Source organism: Equus caballus, chromosome 5, assembly GCF_041296265.1.
Source record: "Equus caballus isolate H_3958 breed thoroughbred chromosome 5, TB-T2T, whole genome shotgun sequence".
NCBI classification, from domain to species: Eukaryota; Metazoa; Chordata; class Mammalia; order Perissodactyla; family Equidae; genus Equus; species Equus caballus.
The window spans coordinates 64,954,306-64,969,463 of record NC_091688.1 but is presented as its reverse complement, the minus strand read 5'-3'; positions in this window follow the sequence as shown (position 1 = coordinate 64,969,463).

The window sequence follows — 15,158 nt, the reverse complement described above, 5'->3', positions numbered from 1 at the left end:
GCCAGATCCCGTTGAGTGACACTTATGGGCAGGATTAGGAATAAGTGAGAGGAGGGAAAAGGCAACTGCTGACCTCTACTCTCCATAGAACCCTGGAAGATGGCATCCACCTCATGGCCAGCGATCAAGAGCTTACACATGCCCCAGAATGGCCCTACTCACATCTCACTCAGCCGGGTCTTTCACGAGCGTTTGTATTGTCCTTTAACCCTCATAGGCTGCAAGTGTTGCCGTGATGACAGACGGAAATGCGTTATCCTATATTAGAGTCCCTGGTATCTGTGTGCTTAATTTTTAATATTTGCAATTAAATCATGAGGAAATAATTATGCAAACCATAATTTCACCATCCACAGGGAAATGATTAGTTTATTATCCTTGAGAGGTTTGTACCAGGGCATCTAAATCTTTAGATAAGGAGCTAATTTAATTTTGGCTCCCCTTCTGCTAAGATTTCATACTCTGGGGTAATATACACAAAAATGAGAAAGCATGTGAGGTCTCTAGGTCAAGGAAATTAGCATGATTATCAATAAATAGAAATTTGGCTGTTTCACCTCTTAAGTCTCCAACCTTCTTTCTCACGTGCTATCTCATTTCCTCTGAAAGATAATATAAAGCAAAATTTCCAAAAACAAAGTACCTCAGTGATAGTTGAGGCAAATTTTATTTTAGGAAAAGTCTTATTTTTATATGTATATATTACCAAACTTGTAACACTTTGAATCGTAGACTGTTATGGCTGAAGGAGACCATTCCACCAGGCTTCACTCATTTTTGGTGAAACAAAGCCTCAGAGCAGATCAAAGCTTGGGGCAACTCACACGCTTGGTTGGCAGCAGAGCAAGGACTGGAACGCATGTTTTTTAATCCTCGATCCAACTCTCTCTTCTCCACCCCACACTATTTCCCTTACTGTCATCTATTCATTCTTTAAAAATTCAAGTTTCAGATTCAAAACTAAACACCACACCTAAATTTTAATTTCTAGTCCAACCCATCTTCCTTATTCTAGGTCTGCCTACTGGCTTTAACCTCTCCTCTCCGCCAGTCTTTCTAAAGTTCATAAACCTACCACCCTCAAAGAAAAGAAAATAGCTCCCCTTTGATCCTGCCTCTCCCTCAAGGGACCCGCTCCACCCCGCCCCTCGATAGCCCAACTTTCTGAAAGAACGCCTGCCTGCACCCACCTCTCTCCTCCCCTATTCATCCCTCAGCCCACTGCCATCTGGAGCCGCTGCTGCCACTCCAGGGAATTCTGCTCCCTAAAGTCACTAAGATCTCAGACCTGGCAAAGCCCAAGGACCTTGTTCTTGCTGGACATCCCTGCTGCATGTGATGGAGTTGCCATTCCCTCCTTTGTGGGACTCTCTCACCCTGGGCTTCTGTGATCCCCGCCTTCGGTGCTTCTTTCCTGCTCCATTTCCCTAACTGGCGCTCTGCTTCTATGAGGCAGCAGGGCCGTGAGCACGGGTGAGTTGATCTGCCAAGGGGCGGAAGAGAGGGACAACCATCCCTAGCTGTGTCTTCTCTCAACATCCTGTGTCCACCACCCCTACGCAGTAACCTTGTCTTTCCTTCCTTCATTTATTCATTTGGCAAATATTTATCAAGCACCAGCCATGTGCCAAACAAGATACTTGACCCTGGGGATGTGGGTATGAAAGATGAGAGTGTAGCCCCTCTGCCTTCAGTCTGTACCTACCTCCAATTCGCTCCCCTCCAGCCCACCCATCTTCTCAAAAGATTTAGCAGGCCCTTCTGATTAAACCCTCCAATACTTCTCTTTTTAAACCCAGCTCCTTGGCATGGCATCGAGTTGGTTTGAATCTGCCTAGTGACTCTCCCCAGTGAACACCCCCGTCACACAGAACGACTTTGCAATTTCCCCAAACACACACACCCTTTTGTGCCTCTTTCCCCTTAGGAATGCTGTCCTCTCTCTCCAGAAAACTCTTTACCTGTCTTCTTTGTGTGGAAAAATTCTCCTCATCTTTCACCTTCAAAGACTGAGCAAAAATTTCATCTCCCCAATGACACCTTGTCAACACCCTCTCTGTTGTTCCCATAGTACATTGAACAAACTCATGTTATAGCACTTACTACTGTCTATTGAAATTGTTGTTTTTTCATGTCAGTCTTTCCAATAGACCGTGAGCTCTGAGAACAAAAAATATATATTATTTGTTTTTACGTACACCTAATGCCTAGCAAAGTCTCTGGTGTAGAGTTAAAAGCACCAACACAAACCTGGTGAATTAATTTCTCTGTTTTCAGTGGTACCGTGAATACCTAGTGCTTGTGCTTCGCGTCCACATCTAATACGTCCTGGGTTGATTTCATGTTCTTTACAATTGTCTACATCTCACTACTTCTTTTTGTTCTATTTATGTACTTCAAGTGGAAAAGGCAAAACCTGACCTCTTTTCTTATCCCTCAGGCTCCTCTTCTTTATTGAGTTGAATCCAAAAATATTAAACCACAAAAAAGACTTTTGGTTTGAGCCCCTCCTCCTGTAGACAGCAACGAGGACAGATTTCCTTTCACTGGATTTGATTTATTCCTTCATAATGGAATAAAAATTAACTTCATGGAAACAGTACATACAGCCAGAGGTAATTCAACGGCTAATGAATGAGATATTACATAACAAAACAGCTTAATTGGCTATTCTTGATTTAAAAGGCACAGCCTCTGTGTTTTACAATGTTTAATTTCCTTTCATTCATTCTAATTTTGTCATTGGGTAGTAATTACCACATGTCCCTCTTTGAAAACCGTGCCTTCCCCTCATCCTACTCCTGCCCTTGTAAATGAACCACGCCCACCCACACTAGACTTCATTGGGATTGAATTAAAAAGTCACCACACTAAAAAGCAGGTCATCACCGGCCTCCAGGGTGCTCCCAGGCCCCTGCTACTCACCCATCCCATTGTTTCTCCCACTTAGTTGCCAAGTTCCTCCACACTCATGTTTGGGGTTTGTACCGTGGCCCCCATACTTTCTTAGTAACATGGACGCATGGTTCAGTTCCTCTGGGATGGAACTTGCCAGATCTGCCTTCTTGTTCCCCCCCTGTGACAACCACCAAGCAGTGCCCTGCCTTGGGCCACAGAGAAGTCCCCCAGGGAGCACAAGCTTCCGGGAATCCCTCCTGCTGACGGGACGGAGACTGACAGGCATCAACACCGCGCGCAGCCCCATTTCTATTCGCCATCCCCACGCGTTTTAACCTCTCCCCCTCATCAGCCTCTCTCAAACCTTAGCCTCCTAAAGCCTACCCCCACCCCGGCCTCTCCCACCCTCCCCTTTCCTACTAAAGCCTCTCTCTCCCATGAGGACACCCCTTGCCTTCCGCAGAATGGGAGGTGGGATATGTGTGCTCTGCACTGTCCACTTCAACTTCTAGACCATTCCCCCTACATGCGCCTTTGTGTTAAACTCCTGCCCCACCGACGGTCCTGCCATCTGACCGTTTATTCTCCTGTTATCAACATTTTTTCCCCCAATTTCCTGGTCACTTGCTCTCATGCATTAAAGAGTTTAGGTAGCTGGGTCACTAGAAATTGTTATCACCCCAAACTGTTTCTCTACCAGATTTATGACTCAACATCTCTCTCTGGCCCTCCCTCTCTCCTCCCTATTTATTTGCCAATCCTTCCCACCACCTCGTTCTTCAACTTCTTTAGGACCTGTGGGCCATTAACCCACACTCTTCCCAGGGCAGCAGTCTCCTCCTTCCACCTTACTCTTCTCGGATTCCGGGTTCTAACTTCAGAAGTTTCCTCTCCAGTATTAGCGATTTCCCTTCCTGTCCGTGTTTTCATAGCACCTGCCCAGGTAAACCCCAGGTGAATCAAGCTATCTGCTGTCTCTCTGCTACATCTGGGATGTTAAAGACTGCTGGAGAAAATCAAGCATGATAGGGCAGCACTTTCTTTCCTGTCACTCACTTCTTTTCTTCCTCTCTTTCCCCTGGAGACCTCCGTGGAGTGAAAGCCAAGGGTCCATTCTCAGTCCTCACCTTACCTGATGTGGCTTCCCACACACCCCGTGTTTCAGGTTTTCCTCCCACCTCGTGCTGCTCCTTCTCGTCACCTCTCCTGCTTGCCCCTCCTCTCTCTGACCTCTTCCTAGAGAGGTACACCAGGCTTCAGTCTTCATTGCTTATCTTCACCTCTATCTATACTCACTCCTTAGATAATCATCTCATCTCCTGGCTTTAAATACCACCTAGAGGCTGATGACTCCCAACTGTAGATGTCTAGCCTGGACCTCTCCCTTGAATTCCAGAAATGCCCAGGATAACTCATAGGCATCTCAAATTTCATATGCCCCAAACCCAATTCTCCACCTCCCCATTCAGCCTACCGTTTTTGGTATTCATGCAGTCTTCCCATGTGGATAAAAGGCAACTCATCATTCTATCTTTCTTGGGTCAAAAACTTAAAGTCATCCTTGACTCAACAATTTTTTTTTAAACCACTATCTAATCTGTCAACAAATCCTGTCAGCTCTCTGTCCAGGTCTCCTCTGTGTGGGAGGGTGCTGGAGAACATTGCCCTTTATTTATAGTCCTTTCATCTCAACCATTAATAACATCATTTATATGCAATGGTCAGAAGGAAACCAGCTTGCAATGGTTCTCAACCTTGGCTGCACATTGGAATCACCTGGAGGTGAGGGGGCTTTAAAAAGTCTGGTGCCTATGTCCCACCCCCAGAGATTCTTATTTAATTGGTCTGGGGTATGACCTGAGATTTTTAAAAGCCACTCCTGGCCGCCACCCAGGTGGTTCTAAAGTGCGGCCAAGTTTTAAAGCCCCTGTGTTAGGGCTTACAACAAAAAGAGAGAGAGATCCAGTGAAAATCATTAGTATTAATTAATGTTTAAATGTCAAGTAGATTTCAGAAGCAGTATCACACACTAAAAACAATATCCTTCAAGTTAAAATAAATAATAATAATAATTAAAACTGGGAAACTATATCAATAAGCTCTCTCCTAATTTCAATCTTTATTTCTATAATCTTTTCTTTCTCATTTTTATAAGTATCTTTTTTATTAGTTTTAAATATTGATCACTTGATGAGAAAATTCTACCACTGGCTAACAATTGGCCAGAATTTCACCAGATCTCAGCTCTGGATCCTCTCTGTGTTTTCTTTTCAAGTATAGACATTGTTCTGTGAATTTTGAGGGAAATCAGCTGAAAAGCTCATCCAGTGTTAGGCAGGGGTGAGGAATTTAACAAGGCCAGTTTTACCATCATGATTTTCTCTTTTAATTCTCGAGCATCTTCCTCCGAAGGCATTCAGGCTGTGGCACAGTCTTTCCGTGGAGTGACTAGTTTGCAGGTGTTTAATGATAAGTTAACAAACAAGGGGAAAGAGACAACTGAGATGTTTAAAAAATGATAGCTAAAAACCGCTCAAGGAGTAGAGGGTGAGAGGAAGGAGGGATGAAGAGGCAAAGGAGGTGAGGGCCAGGCAGCTCCTCTCGGTTCCTATTGTCCCAGGAGTTGGGATGCAGGGGAGCAGCTGGTGGGCCTGTGAGGGGTTCTGATGATCACATCAGAACCTAACATTTCTCTCCCCCAACCTAATTTCTATTTTTCTCTGACTGAAATTTATAAGTTTGTTAGGCTCTGTGCAGCAAAGTGTTTGCCGTCTTACTTTCTCTAGGAAATTCCCTATGGATGTCATAATTTTAGTATATTGAATACATATTTACATTTATGCATTTGCATAACATTGACAAAAAATTAGCATAAAAAACAAAACCCGTTGACTGGAATTAAAGTCTATTCCAGATTAATCCAAAAATACAGCTTGAGTTGTCTGATTTTCCTATTAAATTCTTCCTCTGATGCTTATTATTCCAGGGATATACCAGAGCAAGCTTGTCTTCACCTAAATCCTAAATTGTATTTCTGTTAAAACATGTCAACCAGAGCGCCGCGCAAATCAATGAAAACAACTTCTTGTCAAAAAATCCCTCAGAAAATGCAATAAACTCAATTTTGTATGTTTATTTTTACACTTATTTTACCACCCTTGTACTTCAAGCTTGAATTATGAGTACGCTTCTCAACATATTTTAAGCAAATGAAAAAACATTCATCTCACTACAAAAACAAATATCCCAAAATATCTTCTATGGTCACAGTTTTCATATCTGAACACTTAAGTATAACTCTGTATATGACCAGTAATGCTTGTTTTTTCAATCATTTCTAATTTGACTTGTAAAACTATTTCTATTTCTGAAACATTGTCTAAAAAAATAAGAACAAGCCTTTCTCTTCAGTGCTACACATAAAGGAGCTTCTTTGTCACCTTCTCTCCTGGAATGGTGACAGGCCGACCCTACCTTCACTCCTCTGAACAAGGTACTGATGGTTTGCGCAATAAATCTAAATCGGGCCGGAGGCAGACGGGTGATTTTCCAGATGGAGGCAGAGGGAGAAAGAGCTAAGAGGCTCTGCATTGCTCAACCGGCGCCTGCAGTCACAGAGCTGGGAGAAGTCTGCCACCTGGTGGAGGATGGAGGCCATGGCCAGTTACCTGCAATGGCAGTTTGGTGCCAGGACCCCATGGGCATCAGGAACTGCTTCTACAAATGGAGTCCTGGGCAGAAGCTTCCATTCGGGACATGGTGCATTGTCAAGGGAACACCCAACAACAACGACAAACAATGTCAACCCCCAGACACAAAATGTTCTTTCCTAGAATGAAAATCACAGAACACTGCCCTATACATATAAAGTGCCTCTTCATAAAGTACTGTTTTATTTAACAAATCCCATCTCATTTCTACAGTGATTACCAATGTACTTGGTGTGCCTTTTCCTACGCAACGGCAAAAACACAAGAAGGGATGTACACTTATTCTTCATTAGAATGATTAAAGTTGTACTTTTAAAATTTCTGTAGACAATATTTTTCATCTGTTCAGATCCGTGCAATAATCTATCTCAGCTTATGGCTGCTTTCAAAAGCGCTTGACATGTCAAGTAAGGTTAAGGAATTTGGAACTGGAGCCCAGGTCAGGCCATGCAGGTATATTTGTGGTCTCTTCTTTTGATTTCACTTGTCGCATTATTCCAGTTTGCTTTATGTTTAAAAAAATTGTTTTTAATTTATATTAAAGTCACGCATGTACAGGCATCTGTTTGAGGTCATCAGTCCCCTGTTCCACCCCTTCCCACGTCTAGTCCTGTTCCCTGGAGGTAACTACTTGTAGGTCTGTTGGCTGCTTCTTTTGGTATTTTCTTCCATAATCTCTAAATAAAATGCTTCCGCAGCTATTTCCAGATCTGGTGGTGGTGGACTGCCTCAGTTTGGGTTCCCTCAGAGGCAGATCATTAGACAAGGATCCAAGGGCAGGATGGGGAAGGAAGATGAAGCAGGGAAGGCAGCCAGAAAAGGGCACATCATTAAACCAGCTGCCCAGTGGGGGCACCTGGAGCCAGACCCCCGTGCAGAAATGGGAGGCAGTGGAAAACGGAGACCAGGGTCACTGGTTTAGGGCTGCTCCTATCACATGGGCAGACAAGAGTGCTCCAGCGGCAGGAGAAACTCTGAAGCAATAAAATGCAGAAGCTGGCAACTGGACACAGAGCCACTGGGTGCAGCCATGGTCAGGGTCAGGTGTCTGTGCAGGGCCCTGGTGGCACCTGCTACAGCCATCTTGATGAGCGAGTCACTAGCACACCTCTGCCCCTTCCCATCCTCCCAATGCCACTAGTTTGAGGCCTTCTTTGGAAACCTTTGTGACTTTAAGGGATGTACTAACAGCTTTCTTTTTTGTTCCATGCATGATAGGCTGTATTAAGATACTGACTCTAAGACGAAGACTTTAGGACGCCCCCATACACATGCATATACACACAGCCCCGCTTCCCTTTAGCCTCTCCTCCCCTCTTCTCTCAATTGCTGATTATATTTGCTTTCTCACTTACGTTATTCTATAGCCGTACTTAAGTCCTGGGTGTTCAGCATATAGTTTGATTCTAAACGCACACTGATGGGACTGCACAGCATTTTTCATGGCAGAGCTAATGTTCACTGTAATCACATTTCTTTTGTATTTGAGCTTTTCAATTTTTCCTGAAGCTTCCGACTGCCTTTTAATTCTCCTGTACTTCTTGCCTTTATTTCACATTAACATTTTTTCCTAATCTCTCCTACCCATCAGGGCTCAGGTGTCCTGTTGCGCCCCCTTTCCTCCGTGGAGTTTCTGTATGGGGCCCTCCCTCATGCTGCTCCAACCTGGAGTCCCTCCCTTGTGTCTCTGGTCATCCTGGGACTTCCCGACACTGCTTCCCCAGGTTGGAGCCACTGTTGCCTGTATCGCGTTCCTGCTTGTTTCTTGGTATGCTTACTCTCGGTTTTGCTTGAATATAGCCTAAGTGTGTGCGGGAATCATAGAGTGTGCGAAGTAAATTTCTTTTCTCTTCGGAAATTTATTTTTCTTCTCTTTAGCTTAGTAAACAGTTTGATTGCTTCTAGTTCTAGATCAAACATCACATTTCTACTTTCTAGGGACACCGTTGCAAAATCTGATGCATGTTGATTCTTAGTCCTTTACAGATGTCCTGTTCCCCCCTCCACCTCAGAAGCTTTTAAGATTGTTTCTCTTCATCCTTAGTGTTCTGAACTTCGCAATGGTGGGTCTAGATCTGTGTCTTTTTGTATTTATTGTGCTGGGCAGTATCTGCCAAAGGTGCTTCCAGAAGCAGAGGAAGGAGAAGAAATACCCTGGCTTCTCCAGTCTCCGCCCTCCAGTCTCCTGCCAGTGCCTCCCATTGGCCAGATCCAGCTGGAAGCAGCAGACCCGGGAGCCTGGGAAACAGCCTGGCGGAGCTGGCCCCTGGGAATACAGAGCAGGCAGTGGAAGGGCAAGGAATGGATCTGAGGGCAGACGAGCCCAGGACCAGCACAATTAAGATGACAAAATGTCATAAACAGTATAGTCTCATTTTGCTTTTCATGGTTTTAAAGATTATACAAGTAAGACATACTAGCTGTAGAAATTCAGACAATATGTAGGTCTACATTAAAAAGTGAAAGTCCTCATGCCTACCCCACACGATGACTCCCACCCGGGAGAATAACACCGCTACGTGTGTTTCAATAGAAACCCTTATCTATGCATTTTTATAAACACAAACTTTATAAACACATGTGTATGCGAGGGCTGTTAGCAATACAGTCTCATTGTTTCTTTTCTATCTTTTTTTTTTTTTTTTGAGGAAGATTAGCCCTGAGCTAACAGCTGCTGCCAATCCTCCTCTTTTTTGCTGAGGAAGACTGGTCCTGAGCTAACATCCGTGCCTATCTTCCTCTACTTTATATGTGGGACACCTGCCACAGCATGGCTTGACAAGCAGTGTGCAGGTCGGCACCCAGGATCCGAACCCGTGAACCCCGGGCTGCTGAAGTGGAACATGGGAACTTAACTCCTGCGCCACCAGGCCAGCCCCTCACTGTTTCCTTTACATCCTTTTGCTCAGTTCTATTAGGCTGGTTAAGTTCTCATGTTTCCTTTGTTTTCTTTGAACAGATTAGAAATTATACAGCTATTTCCAGTCTTCTGGTTTAGACTCAAGTATTTCAGTAAATATTCTATACCAAAAAATGATGACTGTGTCTCCATTACCTAGCCTAAGAAACTGCACATCACAACAGTGTTGAAGTACCCATAATACCCCCAATCATAACCCTCTCCGACCCAGCAGTAACCACTAACATGAATTTTGCTTTTCTTAAAACTATATTTTAAAGTATATATTATTTTTAAATAGTGTATTGGTAACTAATTGTGCTGGTTTCCTTTTAACTTTACGTGAAAAGTGACATATCACAAGTATTCTTCTGCAACTTGCATTTTTCACTCAACAAATGGATTTTTGTTAGATTCATAATATTGCTATGAAACTACAAAACTTTACTGAGAGAAATTTTAAAAATTAATAAGTGGAGAGATATATGTTCTTCATGGGTCAAAAGATGTCATTTCTCCCAAATTAATCTATAGACTCAGTGTAACCCCAATCAAATTTCCAACAGGCTTTTTTGTAGATATTGACAAGCTGATTCCAAAATTGATATGGAAATACAAAGGAGCCAGAATAGCTAAAACAACTTTGAAAAAGAATAAAGCTGGATGATTTACAGTATGTGATTTCAAGACTTTTGAAGCCACAGTAATCAAGACAGTGTGGCATTGACCTAAAATACAGAAATAGATCAATGGAACAGAATAGAGTCCAGCAAGAGACCCGCATATGGACTTGACTGATTTTCAACAAAGGTGCAAAGGTGGTTCAGTAGAGAAAGGACAGTCCGTCCAACAAACAGTAGAACAACTGAACATCCATCTGTAAAAGCTTGAACTTCAACCCACACCTTGCGCAATATCCAAAAATGAACTCAAAATGGATCATAAACCTAAGGCCTTAAACTACAAAACTTCTAAGAGAAAACATAGGAAAAAATTTTTGTGACCTTAGTTTAAGCAAAAGTTTCTTAGATACAATACAATAATTCATAAAGAACAAATTGATAAATCAGATCACAGCAAAATTTAAAACTTCTCTTCAAAGACACAGCTAAGAGGATGAAAAGACAAGCACCAGACTGGGAGAAAATACTTGCAAAGTATATACCTGATAAAGGACTCTCATACGGAATACATAAAGAACACTCGCTACTCCACAATAAGCAAACAACCCCCCAAAATGGTGAAAAGATCTGAAAAGACGCTTTACCAGATGAAACTGTCAGCAAGGATACAGAGACTCCCCCCAAATAGAGGCACCATTCTATTGCCTGGAGAAAAATGTCGTCTCTCAGAAGGAGCATATAGTATTTGGATTAAAACTTACGAGTCTAGAGTATAAACTTTGGACCCAACAGCTGAGGTGAACGTGGCCCTGCTTTGGCTGTAGATCACCTTAATCTGAATCAACTGAAAATGAACAGTCTTATCTGGTACTATGTGAAAAGTTAATACAAGATGGACAGGCCATGGTGTTGAAAATCAAATCGAAAACTGGATGGTAACAGTTTATACTCATAGGGCTGCCATGGGGAAAGCTCCCGTGACCAGCACCTGCGAAGCCTTGCTGTGTGGGCCAGGTGTCATTCTCTCACTGGTCCTGTGCTATTGCCAAAACAGGCAAAAACCAGTCTTCCTATTTCACTTTGCATTGGATAACAGACCAAATATAAGGAGCTACTTAAAGAGTTTTGTAATTCCTCTGTTCTCAGTCAGTAAGACAAAGGGTAGAATATAGCAGGAAACCCTTGGAAAATGCATCTTTGGGCTGAGGCTCTTGGCCATTTGCTGTGTGACTATCCATCCATTCGAGAAGGGCTGAGCTTGAGTCTACTAGTGTTTCCACTCCCTGCACTATTCATTTCCCAAGACATAATTTATACAAGCTCAAAAAGGGAAGGCATGAAATGGGCTGCAAAATTCATAAATCAATCCTCTCTCTCTCTCTCTCTTAGAAATTATGTATGTTTGATAGTTGGATTATCTGTATTAGTGAGTAGAGAACCATATTTATGGTCCTTGGTGCCCCAAATGGGAAAATCTGTAATTGAATAACATCATGAGCAATTATCACAGTTATAAATAAGGGCGTCAAGTTCACTTCTCACCTTCAAGGCACGTCCACAGAGCTGTAGTGAACCAGCCTCTCAGGGTCCTTCTGCCCGGCCCTCCTGACCAAGGGGAGCTCCACTATTGGGAATTCTAAAAAGGGGAGGGAAATACCTCACCAGCAGTCACCATCTGATTATGAATTAATAGTACCATCTGACGATTAATAGTACACATTTTTTAATAGAAAAAATAGAACTTTCCTGAGTAAACTTCTGGATCAACGTATGTCTCTTGATGTTCCAAATCTTTCTGCCCATTACCTTCTAAGAAGAACGAGTGAATTCTTAAGACGTGACAAAGAGAGGAGAGTCTTCCGTAATCTCTGATCAGAACTCCCTACAACAACAGCCATACGTTTTACTACTCAAAGAAAACAAACATATAAAGTAGCAAAATTTTTCAAACTACAGCAAAATTCTTGAATTGTCTACTGACTGTTTCCTTCCCTTAATATAGTTTGATTACCTTGTGGAAGATTTTCCCATCTCTCTCCAGAGGGGACATCTTTACAAAGAGGAAAGTGAGAAAGGAACAAAATCAGAGAAGAACAAAATCACAAATGGATGGACTTTAAAACTTCTTCCTCACCTTGACTTTTCTTCCAGAATCTTCTACTTTAAGAGTCTCAAGCACTTGACTCATTAATATTACCTAGCATTCTACACTTGCACTTTGTCAGCCATGTCTTCTGGGAGCTTACTCTCATATTCCCCAAATCATCCAAAATCTAATCAGACTTAGAAACAGTTCTAGACTCCAAGGTATCATCCTTCTTTTCCACATTACAACTATTTTTACTCTATCCTCTACTTCCCATCTCTTCCCAAGTCCTTGAAAATTGTCCATCTCAGTTATATTGTTGACTTTTCAATCTGGACACTGTCCACTGGACTGTCCGGCTGTGAAACTACACTGCCACATATTAAAAGGTTTTTGGGATTCAGAGATTCAATAGGTGGACAATGTGTTGTTTATGTTAAAACAAACAACCCCCACGTGCGCAGAGCCCACTGCTCTGTGGCACAATAAGGAATAGGCTCACTCCTGACACACACAGAACCAAGGGACAGGAGGCAGTGTGAGAGCCTATGGCAGGATAACTGAGTGAAATACTAATTTGTATTTATTCCTCCGATATGTTCTCTTTCATCCCATTTCAGATGAGGAGCTGGGCCTTTATCATTTCCTCTGTCAGTGATATTTAAAACTGGAAGACAGAAGTCACTTTCAATCAAAGACTCTTCTGTCTTTTGCAAACATCTAAATTACCTGCAGAGAGGATGCCAGGGGTCCCAGGGGGAAGAGGAGAGGGGCGCTTTTAAGAGCAAAGATCAAAAGGGGTGAGCCCAGAGGCTGGGAAGAAGACCAAGTGTAGTGGGTCCCAATGTCAACAGAGATTCACCTTTGACTCCTCACCCCTTCAGAAGAGAAAGCCCCGACCCCAGAAACAGATGCCCCATGTCTTCCAAACTACTCCCATGCCAAGCAAGGCACAGCCTCTGGATTCAAGGGACCATGCAGGCTGGAACAAAGGGCCTCTTAGCAGAAACCTGTGGACTATGACAGAGTCCAGAGGGGCCAAGACCCAAGGCTATTGGTACAACACTGAATGGTATAGGAGCTTCCAGCTGGACTTAAGCAGATTTAAAGAAAATTAGGAAATGTCATGTTTTTTACACATCCCAGTTGGTACACTAAGATTCATGTGGCAGCTCCTGTGGGAGGTGAGTGACGCATATTTGCTGCTGACATTGATTATGTGCTGGAATTTAGGATAATTCATCCAGAGCCCGTGGTCGTGACTGTGTTGTAAAATGGGTGTAAAGAGTTGAGTGTGAACTCTTGGAAAACATGGCTGATGAGTGAATACCAAGGGTCTGTGATAAACTCAGATTTGAATGAGTATTTTAGAATCTTTTAAAACCCTGGGCCAGACCAGCACCTCTTTCAAGAGCAAAAAAATACAAATCACTTCTTTGTTACTGTTATCTTGACTTTGTGGAAGTGAATTCAAAACAGGACAGTATCAACTAACAAAAAACAAATACATAAAAGGACTGTTTCCAATATTGAAAGATTTGTATAAATTTAAAACAGAGAAACAAATTAACAAAGCCTGGGCAGATACACAGTGGTCAGAGAAGGAAGTGAGGACAACTGTAGCCTTGTTAATTTGCTGGGATTAAAGTTCTCTGTAGTTCTTAGAAAAGTATCTGGAAAGATTTTAAGTTCTCTAAGTTAATTTCTCTTTTTAAAAATTAAAATTCTTCCTGGAGAGGGAGAGGCATAGAGTAGCCAACAGACACGCCACCTGGGGAAGCGGCCCATATGCTGAGACAGCAGCAGGGAAAACTATCCTGCGAGTGTTGGAAACGACAGTTACGGGAAACTGCGGGGGCTTTCCAACAACATTTGCAAGGCTGAAACTCCCACCCCCAGGGGAGAGACATTGGAACCTTGGTTAGGAAACACCACCAAGAAACTACCGCTACTGGAGACGGAGACGGAGAAGCGCTTGGTTGACCCGGCTCCCTCTCTGGCTTCACGGCTCACTACCCGCACTCTTGCTCACCTCGCTCCAGCCACACTGGCCTCCTGGCTGGTCCCTCCGCCTGCAGCCTTTACCTGCATTCCCTCTGCCTGGAATGCCCTTCCCAGACATCAGTATGGCCCATTCCCATCCCCCCTTCAGGTCTTTACTCAAATAGCACCTTCTCAGCAAGGCCTTCCCCCAAACGGCAACCCCAGCTCCAGCACTGCCTTCTGCACTCATCCCATCTGACATGTGACATATTTTACTTTGTTGTCTGTCTCTCCCCACTAGATAATCTCCATGAGGAAAGGTACTGACTCTTTTGCTCAATGCTGTGTCCCCAGCCCCTAAGTGTCTGGCACACACTAGGTGTTTAATAAATACCTACTGAAAGAACAAATAAGTGCATAAATGCTTATGGAATAAATCTCCAAGTGTCTGCACTTTCACAGCAAATAATGCTATGGTGGCCGTGGCCGAGCATCTGGGTATAGGGCGTGGGGCCCACTGACAAGCAGAGAACACACACATCTGCTTAAAAAAAACCAAACAAACCTCCTAACAGCCGCCAGAGGGCTGTGAGCAGGCGTCTTCAACTGACTGTGATGAGAGGGCAGCAGGGGGTCCAGGCCCAGGGAGCTTGGACTCAGCACAGCTCCGTCCTGCATGGAAGGGAGGCCAATGGAACACTGCGGGGCGTGCCCTCCCGGGGAGGGGTCTGGATGACTTGTGTCCACTCCACGCTTCTCCCAACGAGGGGCTAAGGCAAAGGCGGGAGAGGGGGCTCGCTGGTCGCTCCCCTCCACAAATATCATTACTCCTCTGATGCTCTTCTCGAAAATGAATTCCACAAGAAGAAAAGGGCTGGCAAAATTCCTACTTGGCGATAGGGAAACCGTGCGACATTTTTACACATGTGACCTGATGTAAAGCTCGAAGAACAAAGCAG